The sequence below is a fragment of the Trachypithecus francoisi genome, unplaced genomic scaffold (genome assembly GCF_009764315.1).
Source record: "Trachypithecus francoisi isolate TF-2019V2 unplaced genomic scaffold, Tfra_2.0 Contig01579, whole genome shotgun sequence".
Taxonomy (NCBI): Eukaryota; Metazoa; Chordata; class Mammalia; order Primates; family Cercopithecidae; genus Trachypithecus; species Trachypithecus francoisi.
The window spans coordinates 29,910,518-29,931,747 of NW_022681442.1; positions in this window are offsets into that span (position 1 = coordinate 29,910,518).

Genomic DNA, 21,230 nt, shown 5'->3' on the forward strand with positions numbered 1-21,230 from the left:
GTACCTGCAGGGCCCACTGGCCGGGCAGCCAGGGATTCCACTGCACCCCCAGGTGGGGCAGGGAGGAAAGGACTGTGACACAGGCCAGTCCTCTTAGAAGTGGGTATCAGGGCCGGGCGCGGTGGCTCAAGCCTGTAATCCCAGCACTTTGGGAGGCCGAGACGGGCGGATCACGAGGTCAGGAGATCCAGACCATCCTGCCTAACGCGGTGAAACCCCGTCTCTACTAAAAAATACAAAAAACTAGCCGGGCGAGGTGGCGGCGCCTGTAGTCCCAGCTACTCGAGAGGCTGAGGCAGGAGAATGGCATGAACCCAACAGGAGGCGCTTGCGGTGAACTGAGATCCAGCCACTGCGCTCCAGCCTGGGCGACAGAGCAAGACTCCATCTCAAAAAAAAAAAAAAAAAAAAAAAAGATTGAACTAGTTATTTAACTTGCATATTAAAAATGTGTGCTGGAGACTGATTCCTGCCCAGGTCAGCCCCTTCCCCCAACCTTGCCCCAGCTGGTGGGCAGCTGGGAGACACAAATGACCAGGCACCAGCTCTGACCGCAGCCTCGCTCCAGCCTAAGGACCCCTGCCTGTCAACCATCCCCATCACTGTCACTTGAGGGGTTTTCCTGAAAGGATAGAAGCAGAGAAAGGGGCAAGAAGAGGGTCTTAGCTAGTCCTTGGAGCTCTCAGATGTGCACTTCCTAGCACTCCACAGGGATCATTGCTAACACTTCCCCAGGCCACCTCAGGGCCCAGAAATAATGGATGTGCTAGGACCAGAGCTGTAATCATAGATTTAATCATCTTAAAAAGCGCCTCTCTGAGTGCCTAGGTCCATGTGGGAGACCGATTGGAGATTCCAGAACTTGTTCTTTCTGAGACTCAGGCTGCAGAAAATGAAAGAGAAGAGCAGCTGCCAGGGTCCAAGGTGGGGGCACATTGGAGGGGGACCACCAAGACTGGTGTTGACAATTGTCATGTGGGACAACTGTTAACCTTGGGTGATCTGGTGAGAGAGCTGTGGGCAGAAAGCACTGAGCTCAGGTGCTGCAAAGAGCCTGGGGAACTGTCTTCCAGGAAGAGGCTTCCTGCCTCAGATGATGGGCCTGGCGGGAGAGGAGCTGGGCACCGGATGGCACCAGAAGGGAAGTTCATAGGCCCAGAGCAGAACTAAAGGCAGTCATGGCCTTGGGGAGAAGCAGGAGGCCATGTGTGGAGGGAGAGAGGGCTGCTGTGGGAGTGGTGGAGCAGGTCATGGTATGGGCAGAGAAGGGAATGGGCAAGGGTGCAGGTGTGTGTTTGCGTGTGGATTGGCGAGACTGGTGTCCTGCGACACCGAGGAAGAACCCAGGCCCCACAGCAGTTTCCTGAGCGCAGAGCTGGCCCAGCCTTCATCATTGAGGCCTCCCATTGGGGCTGCTCCTGCTGCCTTCCTTGTTGATGCCCTGGGCTGGTCCCACAGCCTAGCTACTGAGCCAGTCTAGAAACCTCGCTCCTCCAGGGCTCTGTCCATTGGCATCTCCTGGGGTAGGGAGCAACCCAAGTTTTCCTCCCAGAGTTTCAGGCCCAAGTCCCAGGCTTAGCCCACCCCGGCAGATCAGGAATTTCGAGGCTTAGCGGGAAGCCTGGCAGTAGAGAGGCTGGCCTGTTCACCCACCTCTCGTGGCCTGCCACAGCGGGCGAGGGACTCTGGAGATAGTGGGTTTCTGCTGGTGCGAAGACACTGGATGTGGCGAAGGGGCCCTGGATGTCTCTCTTCCAGTTCCCCCAACTCTTAGCGCCTCCTCCTCTGCTCCCTTCCCCCTTTAATTAATTCTGGGTGAGCAGCCTGGCTTTATTGTGCAAGGAGCTGGGGTCTCACTGTGGGAAAAGTCACACCTTCTGAGCAGCTTCTGATGCCATGCAAATGAAGGGACCGTCCAGGAAACGCTTTCATCTGCATGGTCTCCTGTCCAGCCCCTAGCCCAGTAATTACCCACATTTCATTTGTTTGAGAGCAATTCCTGGGGGAAGGCACTGGGTAGGAGGGAGTCTGGTGGGGGTGGAATGTTAGGCTCTCCGCCTGTGATCCTGGCCACAACGTGGGGCCAGGCTGGAACAAGGCTGGCCCTGGCCAAAGCTAATCCTCAAGCCCCCAGGCTGGGGAGGCCTGAGTCCTCCAGGGTTGTGACAATGGATTGTGCCATGTTTACATCATGGAAGAAGAGGGGAGCTTTGCAGAGAGCCAGAACTGACTTCTAGAAAGAGACACCTGGATGGGGAAAGGGGATGTGGAGGGGGACAGGAGGGTGGGACCTGGGACCTGGTCCTTGAGGTTGTCTGTGGCTTTGGGAAGAGGTTGAGTCCCGGTAGGACTCCAGGCCAGGGACCCATGGGAGCTGCGCCCAGAGCACTGGGGCTAGGCCAGGCTAGAGCACCCATCAACTTGTTTATCTTTGAGCCGCTGCCTCCACAGAGCCCTCACTAATGGGGTTTTACAGCCCACTCAAGCTGCAACTGGCCAAGAATCAATCATTACCCGCACTTAGTGGTTTGATAGTTAACAGCCTGAACTGAAGCCAAACTGGTTGTTAACTGTGATAACAACTGATTTCAAGGGGTTATTGCCGGCCCAATATGCTCAGCCCATTTATTTCGGGGAAAACAAGCAGGGAACTGTTGCAAGGCCCAGAAAAGGGAGGAGGACTGGACTTCTCTCAACCAAAAGGCCCCCTGCCACTCGGTCCGGAGTTGGTGCTGGCTGCGAGGGCCTAGGGGCAGGCTGAGGGCTGCTTCAAGGCTTGACCACGCACACCCACTGAGGGCCTGCGTGTGAGCCCAGCTGATCCACACACTAGGCCCTCTCCAGCCTTCCCTCTCCCCACTACTCACCTCAATTTTCCTCCTTCTCCCTCCCCATAATGCCCCAGAAGGACAGTCTCCATGAGGAGGAACCCAGGCCCAGTGGCCAAGCCTCTATTTGTCCCCACTCAGCAGCTGGGGCTGCACCCCCTGGCTCATTCCTCCCTCACCCAGGGCTCCCAGAGTCCTGCCAAGTACGAACCAGAAATGCCTTTCCTTTCAAGGCCACTAAAAAGTCCACTTGGGTCTTGACTAGAAAGAATGAGCAAGAGCTCTCTCTTTCCACAGCACCAGGTCCTACCTCTACCCCTCCCTTCCTCCCTCAGCCAAAAGGAAGCAGGTGAGGCCAGAGTCAAGCATCATTCTAGAATGTTGCTGCTACAAAGGGCCTCGGGAGTTCCCCACCCTTCACAGATGACAACTGCAGCCCAGACGACCCACGGCTGGGGTCAAAGCTGGTGCTGTCCTAGAAATCAGGTCTCCCCTCCCAGATCCAAGCTGCCTCCTGAGGGCTGCAGGTCTTTCCCTAATTCCATTCATTCATTCAGTAAATCTTGACCGAGTGCCTATCATGTGCCAGGCTCTGTTCTGGGTGAAGGGACAGAACAGAAAATAAGAGACAAAAATGCCTGTTACTCTGGAGCCCATATTCTAGTGGGAGAGGACACATCAGACAGTAACAACCGCCACAGAGACCAACCCAGATTCAAAAACCACCTTCTTGGATTCTTCCCTGTTTCCAGCCTCTGACATTCAGTCATCTCAATATTCCAGAGAAGAGGATGAGTGTGAAAGGTGGTGGCAATTTTAAGCAAGGTTGTCAGGAAGGCCTTGTGGATAACTTTGGGTCTGAGCGCACTCCATCAGGGTAAGGCATTCCCATACCTGGGGGAGGACGATCCAGGGGGAGGGAGCAGCCACTGCAAAGGTACACTGCATTAGGGGGACAGGAAGCAAGCCACCACGGCTGCAGCACAGCTAAGGAGGATCTTGGGGGTGTGCAGTTGGGAGGTGGGGGTAGTAGAGAATGACAGAAACTGAGGTGAGGTCACAGAGACAGAAGGGGTGCAGAGACCTGGCGAAGGGCAGATCATGTGGGAACATTGAAAAGACTTCAGTTTGGACTCGGACAGCAAACCATTGAGGGTTTTTTTTGTTTTTTTTTTTTTTAAGCAGAGTCTCCCTCTGTTGCTCCAGCTGGAGTGCAATGGTGTGATCTCAGCTCACTGTAACCTCTGCCTCCTGGGTTCATGCGATTCTCCCGCCTCAGCCTCCCAAGTAGCTGGGATTACAGGCATGGACCACCACGCATAGCTAATTTTGCTGAGGGTTTTCAGCAGTAGAGTGACATGATCTGAATAAAGTTTTCCTAAGGTTGCTTTGGCTACTGTGTTGAGACTACAAGGTAGCAGGGTAAGGGAGAGCAGTTATGAAGTTACCGCAATAATCAGGTGAGAGATAGTGAATGAAAGATGGTGAGGAGAGAGTGGGGTTTTGGACATTTTTTGCAAGTAGAGATGACAGGATTTGCTGATGGATTTGGATGTGGCTTGTGTAGAAAGAAAGGAGTCTAGGAGTTTCCATGGTTTCTGGCTTGAGCAACAAAAAAGATGGAGGCATCATTCACTGAGATGGGGGAGATTCTGGGATGGGCAGATTTGGAGGGGAAGGGTAGGAGTTTGGTTTTGCACATGTTACATATGAGATGACTACATACATATTCAAGAGGTGATGAGTAGGCAGTTGTGTGTAAGTCTGGAATTCAGGGGAGAAGTCTAGTGTGAAGATAGCAATCCAGGAGTGTTCAGCACACAGATGATTTTCAAAGCCAGGAGACAGGATGGATTCCTTAGGGAGTGAGCAGAGATGGAGGAGAGGAGCCAGCCAAGCCTCCATGTGCTCCAAACATTTAGAGGTCAGGTGAAGAGGGAGAACTGGCAAAGAAGACTGAAACTGTGTGGCCCACGAGGTAGGCAGGAGGAAAAGCAGAGAGTGCTGTGGCCTGATGACCTAGGGGAAGGACAGAAGGATTCTGAGTCCAGAGCTTTACCTGGGGCTAGGGAAAATTTTCATGTCATCATATCTCCCTACTCCCTACCCCCCACTCAACCCCAGGGCTGAGAGGAGGTGGCCAAAAAACAGGGCTGGTTTAACCTGAGAGCATCACCCTTGCCTCTCATCAGCAGGTCCTGCTGGCTTTCCCTCCAGAACATCTCTCCAGTCCAATCCATCCACCGCCTACCCTATGTACCTATCTACTGCTACCACCCTGCTCCAAGCCATCATCAGTTCTTGTCTGGCTTATGGCAGTACCCACCCCCAACCTCAATTGCTCTTCCTGGTTCCTCTCTTATCCCCCTACAATCCATTCTGCACTCAGAAGCCAGAATTTTCAAGACACAAATCTGATTATGTTACTCCCACCATACCCACACTTGAATTCAAACTCATTTCCAGGCCAGCACAAGCCCCTCCATGCTCTGCCTGTGGAACTCCACTCCTTCCCTGCTCTCCCTCTTGCCTGCTGCTCCCTGGGCACACTTCCTCCAGCTTCTCTAACAAGCCCAGGGAGCCTCAGAGCCTTTGCAATTGCTGTTCTCGCCATTTGGCATGTCTTTCCTCCAGATCACTGGCTGGCCAACTGCGTGATGTGGGTCTCTCTGCTGTCACTGTCTGTTTTTTTTTTTTTTTTTTTTTTTTGATGGAATCTCGCTTTGTTGCCCAGGTTGGAGTGCAGTGGCATGATCTTGGCTCACTGCAACCTCCGCCCCCAGGGTTCAAGCATTTCTCGTGCCTCAGCCTCCCAAGTAGCTAGGACTACAGGCAGGCACCACCACACCTGGCTAATTTTTTTTTGTACTTTTATTAGAGACAGAATCTCACCATGTTGGTCAGGCTGGTCTCGAATTCCAGACCTCAAACGATCTGCCCTCCTCAGCCTCCCAAAATGCTGGGACTACAGGCAGGCACCACCACGTTTGACTAATTTTTTTTTTTTTTTTTTTTTTTGTATTTTTAGTAGAGATGAGGTTTCACCATGTTGGCCAAGCTGGTCTCAAACTCCTGACCTCAGGTGATCCACCCACATCGGCCTCCCAAAGTGCTGGGATTACAGGCATGAGCCAGCATGCTCAGCCTCTGCTTTATTTTCTACATTACACTTATCACTGTCTGATCTTATCCTGTGTTTTTATTTACTAGCTTTTGGTCTACTCTACTCTTACCTCCCAGGAGAGCAGGAACTTTGTTCGAATCGTTCATTGATGAACGCCCAGTGCCTATAATGGTGCCCAGCGCATGGTGGGTGTTCAGCAAGCATTTGTGCAAGCAATCCACATAGAGCAGGTTCTGAGACAGCTGCGGAGAAGGCAGGCTGGGAGTCCTCTGTATCCAGGCCATGGGCCAGGCGTTAGGAAATGTCTGAAGGGCAGGGAGATCTGAGGATGGTCCTGAGATGGGTGACTTCTCTTCGCCCATCTGACATGCACTGCTTACTAAAAAACGTCCAAGGCTGTCTGGCACAGGCTTCCCATCATTTTCTCAAGCTGCAATAAATGTCTCCAAAACCCGGACAGGCAGACATTTAGGCAGGGCCTATTGGGCTGGACATCTCAGAACCTCCCCAAATTCTGCTTTCTTCATCATGGTTGGGTTTCTGTAGCAACCAGAGGACTTCACAGGAGAGAGTGAAGGGGAATTAAGAGCCAGAGAGAGCAGAGGAGAGAGGAGGAGGAAGTGGTAGCAAGAGAGATGGGGAGCTGGCAGGAACTCCAGGGGGATCCCCAAGTCCCTCGTTGCCATGGAGGATTGTGCAAATAGGTCCCTTTGGTTGCTCCCTTCCCCATCTGGATCTCTTGCTGACCCTCAAGAAGGAGCTGTCTATCTGGGTAGGCCCCAGAGCTGACCCCTCATGCAAAACCCACCCCTCTCCCCATTGGCAGGCCCTGAGCGAGGCTCCGACTCCATCTGCAGTCCAGCTCCCTCCTCAGTCCCCTCTTGGCAATAGTGGAAGTGGCTGCAGCCCCTGGGTGGGTTTGGGGAGCGTTTCCTTCCATTCCTTTCCTGGCTGTGTATGGAGGAGTGGGTATTGGGGCAGGACAGTCAGCATTCTGCCCTGCGGACCAAGGTCCCCAACACTGGCATTTGGAGATATGGCTAGGTCCCCAGTCATGAAGGCTCAGATGGGCTATAGGTAAGGGCCTGGCTGGAGGTGCTCAGAACAAGGGTCCCGGCCGGGGCATGGCATTCAGAGAGCATGGAGAAGCCTGAATAGAGCTCTGCCCAGTGTGCTGCCTCCCATTCCCTTGACCCTATAGGTCTGGAAGATGCCTAGGCTTGGGATCTGAGAATGGCAGAAAGGCAAGCCTGCAGCAGCCACAGCACTGTGGTCCTGAGACCCAGGCCAACTTCCTAGAGGACTGGTCGGTGACTTCAGAGGGTAGGGGTGGCCTGGGCCAACACCCAGTTCCAGCTGTCCTCCTGCCCCCATACACACAGCTCCCCAAAAACCCAGATTCCAAAACCACCTTCTTGGACTCTTCCCTGTTTCTAGCCTCTGACATTCAATCATCTCAATATGACAAACATCACCAAGTCCTGCAGAATCTCTTCACAAAGAACTGCCCCCGTTTCATCATAAAGACACCTGGGCCACCCCGTGCGCTTCCAACCTATCTCCCTGCCCAGTCTCTCCCTGGGCTTTTTCTACACCCTCCTGCTCCCGCCCTCTGCAAGGAGCCCTTGGTAATGAAGAGCAAACTCATAAAACATTCATCCTGGGTAATACACCATGTAGGAGCTGCCTGATCTCAGTTCCGATAGAACAGGCCAGGTCAGCAGGACGTTGGGGCTTAGGCTTCCAAGGGTTTGGGCTGACTTCTCTACCTTGGGCTCAAGTTCCAGCCACTTCTCGTAAGGCAGGTCTTATCTTCCCTGGGGGGCTGGGGGTGGGGGTTCCTGAGCTGAGTGACAGAGGAGGTTCCTGAGAAGGGATGACAGTAGCCCAGGGAGGGAGGGTGGCTGCTAGGGGTGTCCTTTTTTTTTTTTTTTTTTTGAGACGGAGTCTCGCTCTGTCACCCAGGCTACAGTGCAGTGGCTCGGTCTTGGCTCACTGCACGCTCTGCCTTCCGGGTTTACGCCATTCTCCTGCCTCAGCCTCCCGAGTAGCTGGGACTACAGGCGCCTGTCACCAGGCCCGGCTAATTTTTTGCATATTTTAGTAGAGACGGGGTTTCACCGTGTTAGCCAGGATGGTCTTGATCTCCTGACCTCGTGATCCGCCCGCCTCGGCCTCCCAAAGTGCTGGGATTACAGGCGTGAGCCACCGTGCCCAGCCGGGGTGTCCTTAAATGAGGTGTGATGGGTAGCTGGGGCTCTGGGAAAAGAAAACTTGACAACAAGGTGAGCCGAGTGACCAAATGACTAAAGCCAGAGCTTTGTGCTGAGTGTGGGGGGCAGTCAGCGCCTAAGCAGGTGGTGTCTAAAGTTGCTATTTTGGCCTGGGGAACTCTGGTACGAGTGTGTACGAGTGTGTGAGGGATGGGAGGGTCTGGTATTGGTGGCAGGCCCTCTGCAGGAACCCGGCCCCAGGAAGCAGGCCCCCATCCAGGCACTTTCATCAGACCAGCAGGGTGGGTAGACAGAGGGAATGGAAAGAAAAGGGGATTTTCTGTTTTTTCACTCCCCCCACCCCTGGCATTCGCTCTGACACTGCTGTGGCATTCCCCCGGCCTCAGCAGAGTCAGAGAAGGAAGTCAGAGAAATGGCCACAGGGGCAGCCAGAAATCAAAAGTGGCTTGGTGTGAGGGTGAGGGGCAAGGGCTTTGGAGTCCAGCAGCCCTGAGCTTGAATCCTGGCTCTGTCACTGCCTGGCTGACTGGGACAAGTCAGCTCACCTCTCCCAGCCTCCACTTCCTCACCTGCACAACAGGGAACCACTCCGACGCAGGAGTTGCCAGGACTGAGTTAACATGAGTGTGTCAAGTGTCCAGTGGGTGCCTTAACAATGCTTCCTAACAATGATGGCGACTACGGCCAGGAGGGAATCTGGGAGAGGGAGTGGGCCACCTGAGCTAAGTCCCTGGGAGCCCAGGTTTGCACAGTGGCATCATCAGAGAAGCACCAAGGAGCAGAGTCTGCAAGGAGGCTGCTTTCCTGGGGAAACCGCTCTGGCAGCCGAGGGCCTAAGGCAGCCAGGAGGCTGGGAAAGAGGCTGGGCAAGGTCCCTCATGCACACAGAGTCTGGCCTCTCCCCATCCCTTCCACTCATCCAAGCAGGTGTGGCTGCCAAAGGCCTGGGCCCCTGAAGACCTGGGAGAACTGAGATGGATGGATGATGTGGTGGCTGCAAGGGGAATGGTTTCCCTGCCTATCTTGGGGGCCAGTGTGCACGTTCTTGCCTTTCTGCCCCTCAGATCCGGCTTTGCCTCCCCTCCCTCTCACTCCAAATAAGCCCACGCAAATTGGGGAGAAGTCAAGCCTGAGTTGCTGGAGTTGGGAAACACAGAACAAGAGAGAAGCATCGAGAACACAGAGAGCTGACATTCAAGGCTCTGACCTTTCCTCCTAGCCAAATGCCAAGGCTTTCCTTTCCCTAGTGCCTTGCATTGATTAATATGGGTTTACTGAGCACTTCCTATATGCCAGGCAGTAGAGTGTTGGGAAGCAATGGTGCACAAGTTGGATAGATCCCTGACTCCCAAGGCCTCCCACGTAGCAGACGGCCATGTTTAGACAGGCCTTCCTGACGAGGAGTGGGAAAGGCTGAGACAGGAAGAGCAGGGGTTGTGTGAAAACGCTGGGGTTTAGGGGACGGGGGCAGGAATGCTGAGTGTGCTGGCCACGGCTGGTTTTTAGGCAGCTGAAAACTGGTGGAAGACAGGACCCTGGGCTGGTTCTGCTGGAGTTCAGCTCCACTTGGCTCAGTACCAGTTGGATTCCACGCACACTGAGTTTTGAATGACTGGAGAGAGCGGGGTGGACGTGGCAAGGTCCCTGCCTTCAGGCTGCCCCATGTATTGGGCTTCCCAGAGTCGTGAACCTGAGTCTGCCATACAACATGGCACAGGTAACCCGTGGGTTAACACCAGGCACTATGCCTGAGTGGCTCACAAAAGCCTTCACAGAGAAGACAGATGAGAATGGAATCGCTGTAGGATCCTCCGGGAAAAGCTTGTCTTTTCTGAACCTTAATTTCTTCATCTGTAATGTAAAGGGTTTGAATTAGATTATTTGCTTAAATTTTTTTTTTTTTTTTTTTAGCACAGAAACTTTTTTCCTGAGGAAAACCTGTATGGAAGTCTGTTTTATAAAATAGATGTAAACAATATTTGCTTTGGATGACTCAGGGATCGGGTCCTTCAGCTTCTTGTGCCTGGCATCTCGACTGTAGCAGGTGGTAAAAGAGATGGAGGGTCTGAACCCTTCAGAACTCTCTTGGGCATCCAGGAGAGAATGACGGCAAGGACCTACCAGAGAAGAGATAGGTGGGCTCCGGGCCTGCTGCCCAGGGTCAGCCCCTGGGCATCGAGGGGAAGGTGCTTCCAGGACAAGAAGCCCAGCTCTGCTCCCTCCTCAGAGCACCTGGACTGGTGGGGTTGTTCCCACTGCCTCCCAGAGAGGCTCCTGGCTCTTCCTGTACTGACCACTCACACCCAGGGATTATCCCAACCAGAAACTTCCATTTGGAACAAAGCTCCCAGGAATGAAACCTGAGCTGCCACTAAGAGGCTCCCAGGCTAACTGGGAAGTGGCTGGGAAAGGGAGGGAAAACTTGCAAAGCACTGGGAGCCTCAGGGAGGCTGTGAAACCTGAAGACAAACGACCAGCCAGCGGACTGGTGCTACGGAGCTGCCACTGCCTTCTGCAGAAAGGTCAGGGCTGAGCAGAGTGGGAAAATGGGGGTGGGGGAGAAGTGAACCCCAGGCTTTCTTTGAGGGGAGAGTAATTGGTGCACCTGTGGCTAGGGCCTATATCCCCCATGAGGCCCTCAGGGCTGGCCTGCAGTCACTCAAGCTCTCAAGCTGTCCCCTCCCTTCCCCTCTTCCCCCCACCCCTCTCCCAGCTGCTTCCACTTACTCCAATGGGCTGCTGCAGCAGTCAGTTATGGGGCCGCCCGCATCAATGAGGGCCTGCACCCGCTCAGCCAAGGGAGGGCAGAGGAGAGTAATAGCTATGGTGACCATGTACTGAGCACCCACCAGCTGCCAGGCATGCTGAGTGTGTTATTCTGATCCTCACAATAGCCCTGCAAGGTCAGAACTACTAGCCCTGTTTGACTGAAGCAGTTTGCCTGAAGTGTTAGAGCTAGGCAGTGGCTGACTTTGGACCTGAACCCAGGGCTTTTGCACTCTGAAGTACTCATGCACCTTCTGCCGGGCTGCATTCTGCACACTTGAAATCCTGCAGGAGAGCCCAAGAACCGTGGTTAATTTCAAAATAAATTCTTTCTTCCCCTTCAAGCCATGATGTGAGACAAAGGCTAGGAGTGGTCATTTGTCTAGCTGGGATCCTTGTGACCTTGGGAAAGTTTCTTCACCTCTCTAGGACTCAGTCTCCACATGTGTAAAATGGGATTCACAATAGTGCCTACTTATAGGTGGAAGGCCAACAAGAAAGCACACCCAATAGTCAGAACAGTGCTGGGCGCTCAGTACATGCTATGAGGGTTGTTGTTTGAAGAATTCCTTTTCCCCTTTTCCCCTTTTCCTAGGCAGCCCAGAGCCCTCAGAGGAAGCCCTCAGCGGGCTGAGTAGATTATCTTAAGCTCAACCCCTTCCCTACCTGCCTCCAAGGATACAGACGCAGGTTAGAAGGTGTCTCAGAGGAGCTATGGCCTTTGAGGTTTCCAGGGATCCAACAGGGAAACTTCCGCTGCAGAGCAGCTCTAGGCCCTCCAGCGCGGACCCACCAAATTGCGCTGCATCAATGTGCTTGGCTGAGCTGTTATGTGGCCCTGGCATGGCTCTGAAGGCCGTCTGAGAATCCCAATCTGTCTAGGAGGATCCTTGGAATTAAGCCAACTGGGGATGAGGGCAAAGCGAGGTGGTTGGGATGGGTCCCAGGGGCAGGGGCCTCCCTGTGCTACTGCTGAGTGGGCAGCAGCTTTGGACTCTGTGAAGGGGTCATTTTGCTGGTGCTAAGGCCGGGAGCTTATTCTGATGCTGTGGACTCTCCAACTGGCCTTTCACCTGCAGCCCCCAAGCTCAGATTTCCCAAAATGACCATCTTCTGGGACTGGCACCAAGAACTGGCTCTGTGCCGCAGTTAGAGAGAGACCCTGCTGGTCCCTGCTCGCTTCCTCAACATCTCAGCAGCTCAAGGCCAGGCTTCTGGCTGCCATTCGTGACTGGGACCTGGGTTAAGAAGCTTAGGACACTATCTTCAAGACAAATGTGAAGTAAACTTGGGTGATGACTACACTTGACCCGTGTAAAGTCAGTGAAAGTACCAACTGAAAGGGGACAGTAGGCTGGGCTGGAGGCAGCTCCCAGCTCGGGGACTGCTCCAGGTAGAATGTGGGGCTTGTGAATGATTCTTTCCACTCACATGCACCAAGCCTTAGGCTCCATTCCATTTCTCTCTACAGAGAAACCAATGATTCATTCTTGTTTCCAGGGAGCTTGCAGTCTAGTAAGAGAAACTACATACATAAGTTATGGTTGAACGTCGAAGAGGCAATTACAAATGGGCATATTTTTCAGTTTTATTCTAGCTATTCAGTGCAGTAAGTCAGATAGTATCATTACCCTAAAGATAAGAAAACCAAGGCATAGGCCGGGCGTGGTGGCTCAAGCCTGTAATCCCAGCACTTTGGGAGGCCGAGACGGGCGGATCATGAGGTCAGGAGATCGAGACTATCCTGGCTAACCCGGTGAAACCCCATCTCTACTAAAAAATACAAAAAACTGTGGGCCGGGCGCGGTGGCTCAAGCCTGTAATCCCAGCACTTTGGGAGGCCGAGATGGGCGAATCACGAGGTCAGGAGATTGAGACCATCCTGGCGAACATGGTGAAACCCCGTCTCTACTAAAAAATACAAAAAAACTAGCCGGACGAGGTGGCAGGCGCCTGTAGTCCCAGCTACTCGGGAGGCTGAGGCAGGAGAATGGCGTAAACCCGGGAGGCGGAGCTTGCAGTGAGCTGAGATCCGGCCACTGCACTCCAGCCCGGGCGACAGAGCGAGACTCCGTCTCAAAAAAAAAATACAAAAAACTAGCCGGGCGAGGTGGCGGGCGCCTGTAGTCCCAGCTACTCGGGAGGCTGAGGCAAGAGAACGGCGTAAACCCGGGAGGTGGAGCTTGCAGTGAGCTGAGATCCGGCCACTGCACTCCAGGCTGGGGGACAGCGTGAGACTCTGTCTCAAAAAAAAAAAAAAAAAAAGAAAACCAAGGCATAAATGCAATAGCAATATTGACACTAAGTCCCCACTATATAAATGTTTTAAGCTAAGTGCTTACGTAGCAAGACTACTACCATACGTGTGTGTGGTGGGAGGTCTATATTATGTTCACACAAATAGTTTTTAGTGAGTGCCTTGGGTTTCAGGCACTGTTTACATACTTTATTTATTTAATTTTTTTGAGACGGAGTCTCGCTCTGTCGCCCAGGCTGGAGTGCAATGGCACGATCTTGGCTCACTGCAACTTCCGGCTCCCAGGTTCAAGTGATTCTCCTGCCTCAGCCTCCCGAGTAGCTGGGATTACAGGCGATCACCACCACGCCCAGATAACTTTTGTATTTTTAGTAGAGACGGGGTTTCACCAGGTTGGCCAGGCTGGTCTCAAACTCCTGACCTCAGGTGATCCACCTGCCTCGGCCTCCCAAAGTGCTGGGATTACAAGAATGAGCCACCCACCCGGCCCATACTTTCTTTATTTTTATTTTTATTTTTATTGAGACAGAGTCTCGCTCAGTCAGGCTGGAGTGCAGTGGTGCAATCACGGCTCTCTGCAGTCTCGACCTCCCAGGCTCAATCGATCCTCCCACCTCAGCCTCCCGAGTAGCTGGGACTACAGGTGCATGCCACCATGCCCAGCTAATTTTTGTATTTTTTGTAGAGACAGTTTCACCACGTTGCCCAGGCTGGTCTTGAACTCCTGGACTCAAGTGATCTGCCTACCTCAGCCCCCTAAAGTGCTGGAGTTACAGGTGTGAGTCACTGCACCCAGCCACTTTATTTCTTTTCTTTCTTTTTTCTTTTAGACAGAGTCTCATTCTTTCGCCCAGGCTGGAGTGCAGTGGCAGGATCACGGCTCACTGCAGCCTTGATCTCTTGAGCTGAAGTAATCCTCCCACCTCAGTCTCTTGAGTAGCTGGGACCGCAGGCAGGCACCACCACATTCAGCTCATTTTTTATTTTCATTTTGTAGAGATGGGGCCTTGCTTTTTTGCCCATGCTGGTCTCACACTCCTGACCTCAAGTGATCCTCCTGCCTCCTAAAGTGCTAGGGTTGCAGGCATGAGCCACTGGGCCCAGCCCATACTTTATTTCAATTAGTCCTTCTATTGACCTTCTAATGACCCAATGCATTAAGTATCAATATTCCAGACTCACAGAAGGGGAAATGAGAGTTCAGATAATTAGATAACTTCTCCAAGCCATACAGTTGGTAAGCGACCAAACCAGGATTTAAAGCTAGATCTGTTGATGCCAGACTCTTTCCACTCTACAAAGCACAACAATAACTAATAATGCAAAGCAGAATGTAATGACAAAAGTGACCCCAGACAGGTGCCAACACGGTGCTGGGGAATTTCTGTCAGGGGAGAGTTCCCACCTGATGAAGGGAAGTGGCACTGAGGAACAGAGATTTACTTGCCCAAGCTCATACAGCTAATTAATCAGGAGTTAGAAGTCTGGGCGCAGTGGCTCACACCTATAATCCCAGCACTTTGAGAGGCTGAGGTGGGTGGATCACTTGAGACCAGGAGTTCAAGACCAGCCTTGCCAACATGGTGAAACCCTGTCTGTGCTAAAAAAAAGAAATACAAATATTACCTGGGAGTGGTGGCATGTGCCTGTAATCCTAGCCACTTGGGTGGCTGAGGCACGAGAATTGCTTGAACCCGAGAGACGGAAGTTGCAGTGAGCTGAGATTATACCACTGCACTCCAGCTTGGGTGACAGAGTGAGACTCTGTCTCAAAAACAAGCAAACAAACAAACTAAACCCATAATGACATAAGTAGACTGAAAGTAAAAGGATAAAAAGTAATACAACATGCAAACACTAAGATCCGGGTGTGAGATCACACTTTAATCCTAGCACGTTGGTAGGCTGAGGCTGGTGGATCACTTGAGCACAGGAGTTTGAGACCAGCCTGGCCAACAAACTGAGATACCTATCTCTATTTTTCAAATACATATATTTTTGGCCAGGCCCGGTGGCTCATGCCTGTAATCCCAGCACTTTGGGAGGCTGAGGTGGGCGGATCACGAGGTCAGGAGATTGAGACCATCCTGGCTAACACGTTGAAACCCTGTCTCTACTAAAAATACAAAAAAAAAAAAAAAAATTAGCCGGCCGTGGTGGTGGGAGCCTGTGGTCCTAGCTACTCAGGAGGCTGAGGCAGGAGAATGGCGTGAACCCAGGAGGTGGAGCTTGCAGTGAGCCGAGATCGCACCATTGCACTCCAGCCTGGGTGACAGAGCGAGACTGTCTCAAAAAAAAGAAAAAAAGAAGAGAAAAGAAAAAACACATATATTTTTTAAAAATTCAAACACCACAGAGAAAGAAGTTAGAGATAAAATTAGATTTCCTGACCCCAAGATTAATACTAGTTTTTTGTAGTGCCAAGAACTTTGAGAGGATGCCACCTCAGCTCTGTTTTGTGAAAGCAAAAATTCTGAAGTATTTGAAAGTCTCTCAGAACCTTTGTGAAAGTTAGATAAACTAAGAGCACATGCAAAAAGTGGGGAGGAAACTGACTCCTCTCTCTGGGAAACCAGAGCAGCAGCAGCACTTTCTCGCCTTTCTGGTGGGGCAGCATCCCCTTCCCTGTCCCAAAAGTTTGGGGGCTCCTTCTGCCGTCATTCCACTACAGAGCATCCAGAAGAAAAATTTCTAAACAAAGCCAAGGAGCATATCAAGTCACCCGCAGTCTCAAAAATCTCCAGTTTCCCTTTGCCCACAAGGTAAAGTTCAAATTCCTGAGTTAGGCATAGGGAGCCCTCCACAATCTGACCACAACTTCTCAGACTTCCCTCCATCCACACTGCTTTTTTTTTTTTTTTTTCAGAGACGGAGTCTTGCTGTCGCCCAGGCTGGAGTGCAGTGGTGGCAGCACGATTTCGGCTCTCTGGAACATCCGCCTCCCGGGTTCAAGCAATTCTCCTGCCTCAGCCTCCCGAGTAGCTGGGATTACAGGCACCTAGCACCACACCCGGCTAATTTTTGTATTTTTAGTAGAGACTGGGTTTCACTATGTTGGCCAGGCTGCTCCTGAACTCCTGACTTTGTGATCTGCTAGTATCATCCTCCCAAAGTGCTGGGATTACAGGCGTGAGCCACCTTGTCCGACCCCACTTTTTTTTTTTTTGAGACAGAGGCAGCTATATTGCAGAACTCCTGGGCTCAAGTGATGCTCCTGTCCAGTCTCTCAACTAGCTGGAATTACAGGTGTGAGCTTGGCTTCCTTCCTCTTTTGTGGAAGGTTCTAGTGATGCAAAACTTTTCACCATTTCCCAAATGCTACATGCTTTTCAATGCATTTGTTTTTTTCATGTGCTGCTCCCTCTGCCTAGTGAACTCCTACATACCATTCGAGATCTAAACTTTTCTACCCTCTATTATGTCTCCCAGGTAATCCTCTGGTCTTATACATTATTCTATTTACAACAGTGGGTTGTGACTTCTTATTTGTAACTATAATGTTTCAAGTATTCTTGGAATATAGTAGGTGCTTTATACATTTTGGTAAATTAATGAATGAAGTTGCCATTAAGGGGCAAATAAGAGGGCTGCAAATATTATCTGGGGAAACTTGGCCAACAGTCCCCAGAGTTCCGGACCCTTCTTTTTTTTTTTTTTTTTTTGAGGCGGAGTCTCGCTCTGTCGCCCAGGCTGGAGTGCAGTGGCCGGATCTCAGCTCACTGCAAGCTCCGCCTTCCGGGTTTACGCCATTCTCCTGCCTCAGCCTCCCGAGTAGCTGGGACTACAGGCGCCCGCCACCTCGCCCGGCTAGTTTTTTGTAGTTTTTTAGTAGAGACGGGGTTTCACCGTGTTAGCCAGGATGGTCTTGATCTCCTGACCTCGTGATCCGCTCTTCTTGGTCTCCCAAAGTGCTGGGATTACAGGCTTGAGCCACCGCGCCTGGCCTGGACCCTTCTAAGATTAGAGATAGTTAGAGAAAAGATAACAACAAAAGCTACATACCATTTATTAAGTGCTTACTGTCTACTAGAGTTGTTCTAAGCCTTGGTACACTTCATCTCATCTCATCTTCATAATAGTACTATGAGGTAGTTATTACCTTCATGAGGGTTTTTTCCCCTGAATACATTATCTTCATTTTACACTGGGGAGACTGAGGTTCAGAAAAGCAAAGGAATTTCTTCCTTCCAAAGTTTTACAGCTAGGATTTAAATCCAGATCTGGGCCAGGTACAGTGGCTCACACTTGCAATCCCAGCATTTTGGGAGGCAGAGGTGGGAGAATCACTTGAGGCCAGGAGTTCAAGACCAGTCTGGGCAACAAAGTGAGACCCTGTCTCTACAAAAAATAAAAAATTACCTGGGTGAGGTGGTGTGCACCTGTAGTCCCAGCTACTCGGGAGACTCAGGTGAGAGGATCACTTGAGTCCACTGGATGACAGAGCGAGACCTTGTCTCTAAATTAATCAGTACATCCAGATCTGTTGGCCTTTCAAATCCAGGTTTTTAAACCCTAAGCTTTTCTGACTCTGAATTCTTGACGTGTGAACTTTTTCTTCTGTATCATGGGAGAACCGAATCCCATGGCTCCTTCTGCCCAGTCTTGGGAACTCCATTGTCAGATGGGTCCCAAACTGTATGGCGGGGGACTGGGATTACGCAGACAGGCTGGGAGAGATCAGAAGTTCCAACCTGATCTTTGTGCTGAGATCTTGACCTGCACCCGTGGTGGGGTGGGGGGATTGCTCATCATTTACTTACTACTTATGACCTCTGCCACACCTGGAATGGCCTATGCTGCGGCTAAATTAGCAAAAAAAAAAAAAAAAAAAAGCAGATCTGAGATTGGCTGGGGTTCACCTCTTCAGGTTACAAGGTACTTTGTTAGGAAAACAAAATCCTTCATTGGCAGCTCAGAAGGACTTCACTTTGAGGGTTGAACCCGGGTTCTAGCCTGGCTTTTGTTACTAACCAGCTGTGTGACCTTGGGCAAACGGCTTAACCTTATAAGCCTTTGTAAGTGGGCAGGAAAATGGGCAAGAACACAATGCACTTAAGAAGAAAAGGGCCAGACAACATTCAGAGGATGGGAGTCTGAGCCTCCAGGAAAGAGGCTCCAGAGATGCCAGTCAGTGGCAGTGTCCCAGTGTGCTGGGGGGAGTGAGAGGCTACTTAAGAGCAGCCACCAAATGGGAGAAGAGCATGGGAACAGGAGAGGAAACCAAAGACAGAGAAAGCATTCTCCTTTCTTCTTGTGGGATGCCAAATTAGGTCCCATCAGTCTCTCTGGAATGTGCAGAGGTGGGCATGGGAAAAGTCCCACCTTCAGGAAAAGCCAACCTCCCCCTTTTTTGGGCCTTCTTGTACCCAATACATCCTTCTAGCTTAGAAGTGTCTTCACTGCCTTCTACTTAAAATGCTGACCTTCTTAATAGAAAGTGAATTTCTTGAGGGAAGAAAACTTAACTTATCCATCTGTATTCCTCAGCTGCTATACTGACCGACTGCCTGGCACCAGTAGAAACCACATAATTGACGGATGGATGGATGGATGGATGGATGGATGGATGGATGAAAATCTGGTGATCAGGCGGAGGTCCAATGTATGTCAGAGTAGAGTAAATCTTTAAAGCTCATTACAAAAAAAGGAGGTCCTATTTGGGAAGCAAAATCCCAAATGCCATGGGGAATTTGGGAGCAGAAGAGCCAAGGAGAGCTGAGAGTACCAGTACACATGGTCCCTAGGGCCCCCAGTGGCCACAGAATTCTTGGCTGGGTAGGCTCTTGCTTAAGCTCCTTAGAGAAGATGTAAAGACAGGTGGCACACAGAGAGAGCACACAGAGCTCTCATTCATTGTCCTTAGCTAGAGTCACCATATGTCCTGGTTTATACATATTTTCCCAGGGTAATTATTAATACTTCAAAAGTGTCAAAGTGGGAGGATTGCCTGAGTCTCGGAGGTCAAGGTCGAGGCTGCAGTGCGCCATGTTTGGGTCACTGTACTCCAGCCTAGGGAGCAGAGCGAGACCCTGTCTCAAAAAAAACAGTGCCTCAGTCCTGGTTTGGATGACAAACTTTTTTTTTAGGTGGTATTTTTTTCCTCCATCTTTTCCATTTTTGTTGTTGAGATATAATTCACATACCACAAAATTTACCCCTTTATATAATTCATACTTTTAGTATACTGAGAAAGTTTTATAATCAACAGTATTATTTAATTCTAGAACATTTATTTATTTATTATTTATTTTTGAAACGGGGTTACTCTGTTGCCCAGGTTACAGTACAGTGGCGTGATCACCGTTCACTGTAGTCTCTACCTACCAGGCTCAAATGATCCTCCTGCCTCAGCCTCTTTTTTTTTTTTTTTTTTTTTTTTTTTGAGACGGAGTCTCGCTCTGTCACCCAGGCTGGAGTGCTGTGGCCGGATCTCAGCTCACTGCAAGCTCCATCTCCCGGGTTCACGCCATTCTCCTGCCTCAGCCTCCCGGGTAGCTGGGACTACAGGCGCCGCCACGTCACCCGGCTAGTTTTTTGTAGTTTTTAGTAGAGACGGGGTTTCACCGTGTTAGCCAGGATGGTCTCGATCTCCTGACCTCGTGATCCGCCCGTCTCGGCCTCCCAAAGTGCTGGGATTACAGGCTTGAGCCACCGCGCCCGGCCCTGCCTCAGCTTCTTGAGTAGCTGGGACTACAGGCGCAAGCCACCATGCCCAGCTAATTTTAATTTTTTTATTTTTAGTAGAGTCTAGGTCTCACTATGTTGCCCAGGGTGGTCTTGAACTCCTGAGCTCAATCGATCCTCTCATCTCAGTCTCCCAAGGTGCTGGGATGACAGGCGTGAGCCGCCACTCCCAGCCAGAACATTTTCTTTACCCTAACAAGAAACCCTGTATCCATTAGCAATCACTCTCTATTCCCCGGCTCCCCAGCCCCTGGCAACTACTGTCTTCTGTCTTTATGGATTTATTTATTCTACACATACAAATACAATTATACAACATGCAGCCTTTTGAGTCAGGTTTCTTTCACTCAGCATAATGTTTTCAAGGTTCATCCATGTTGTAGCATGAATCAGTACACTGGACAATACATTTTTCAGCCACTCTGTGTATAGACCTTAATATTTTAGCTGTTGTATTGTGGGTGTTTCCCTGGAGCCAAGGAGGAATTAAGATAGGCTGAGATTCTCTTACTGGAGAGGCCGTTCTGTTGACTCAAGGCACAGAAACACTGGTGTGGGGATGAGGCCAAGGAGCATGATTTAGGATTCTAGACTCTTGCATTGGAATTTGTATTAGCTTTGAGGTCTTGACTTCCTGATAATAGTTACAGACAAATGACAACAGTCTAATCTACTGCCAGCTTCTTGGAGCAAAGGAACAGTCAATGAATTAATAGAATGAACCAGGAGAAAAATGAATCAGAGACTCTACATTTGAGCCTTTGCTCAGCTACTGGCTTTGAGTGATTTAGGTCCCTCCACTTTTTCTAGTCTCTGTAAAATGAACATAGGAGGCCAGGTGCGGTGGCTCACGCCTGTAATCCCAGCACTTTGGCAGACTGAGGCGGGTGGATCATCTGAAGTCGGGAGTTCGAGACCAGCCTCAACAACATGGAGAAACCCTGTCTCTACTAAAATACAAAAAAATTAGCCGGGCATGGTGGTGCGTGCCTGTAAGCCCAGCTACTCGAGAGGCTGAGGTAGGAGAATCACTTGAATCTGGGAGGCAGAGGTTGCGATAAGCCAAGATCACACCATTGCACTCCAGCTTGGGCAACAAGAGCGAAATTCCATCTCAAAAAAAAAAATAAATAAATAAAAAAGAGAAAAATCCTAATGCCGTTAGGTGTTAAGACACTTCAAAGAATCACCCAGTATTAAATGTTATGGATGTTTCTACGGATTCATGTCTACTTATTTCATTTCTTGTAATGGATGGAGTTCCCAGGGCCAAGGGCCAATTTTTATGCAATTCTGTCTCTCCTACAATACCTGACACAAGGTCTTATACATATAGG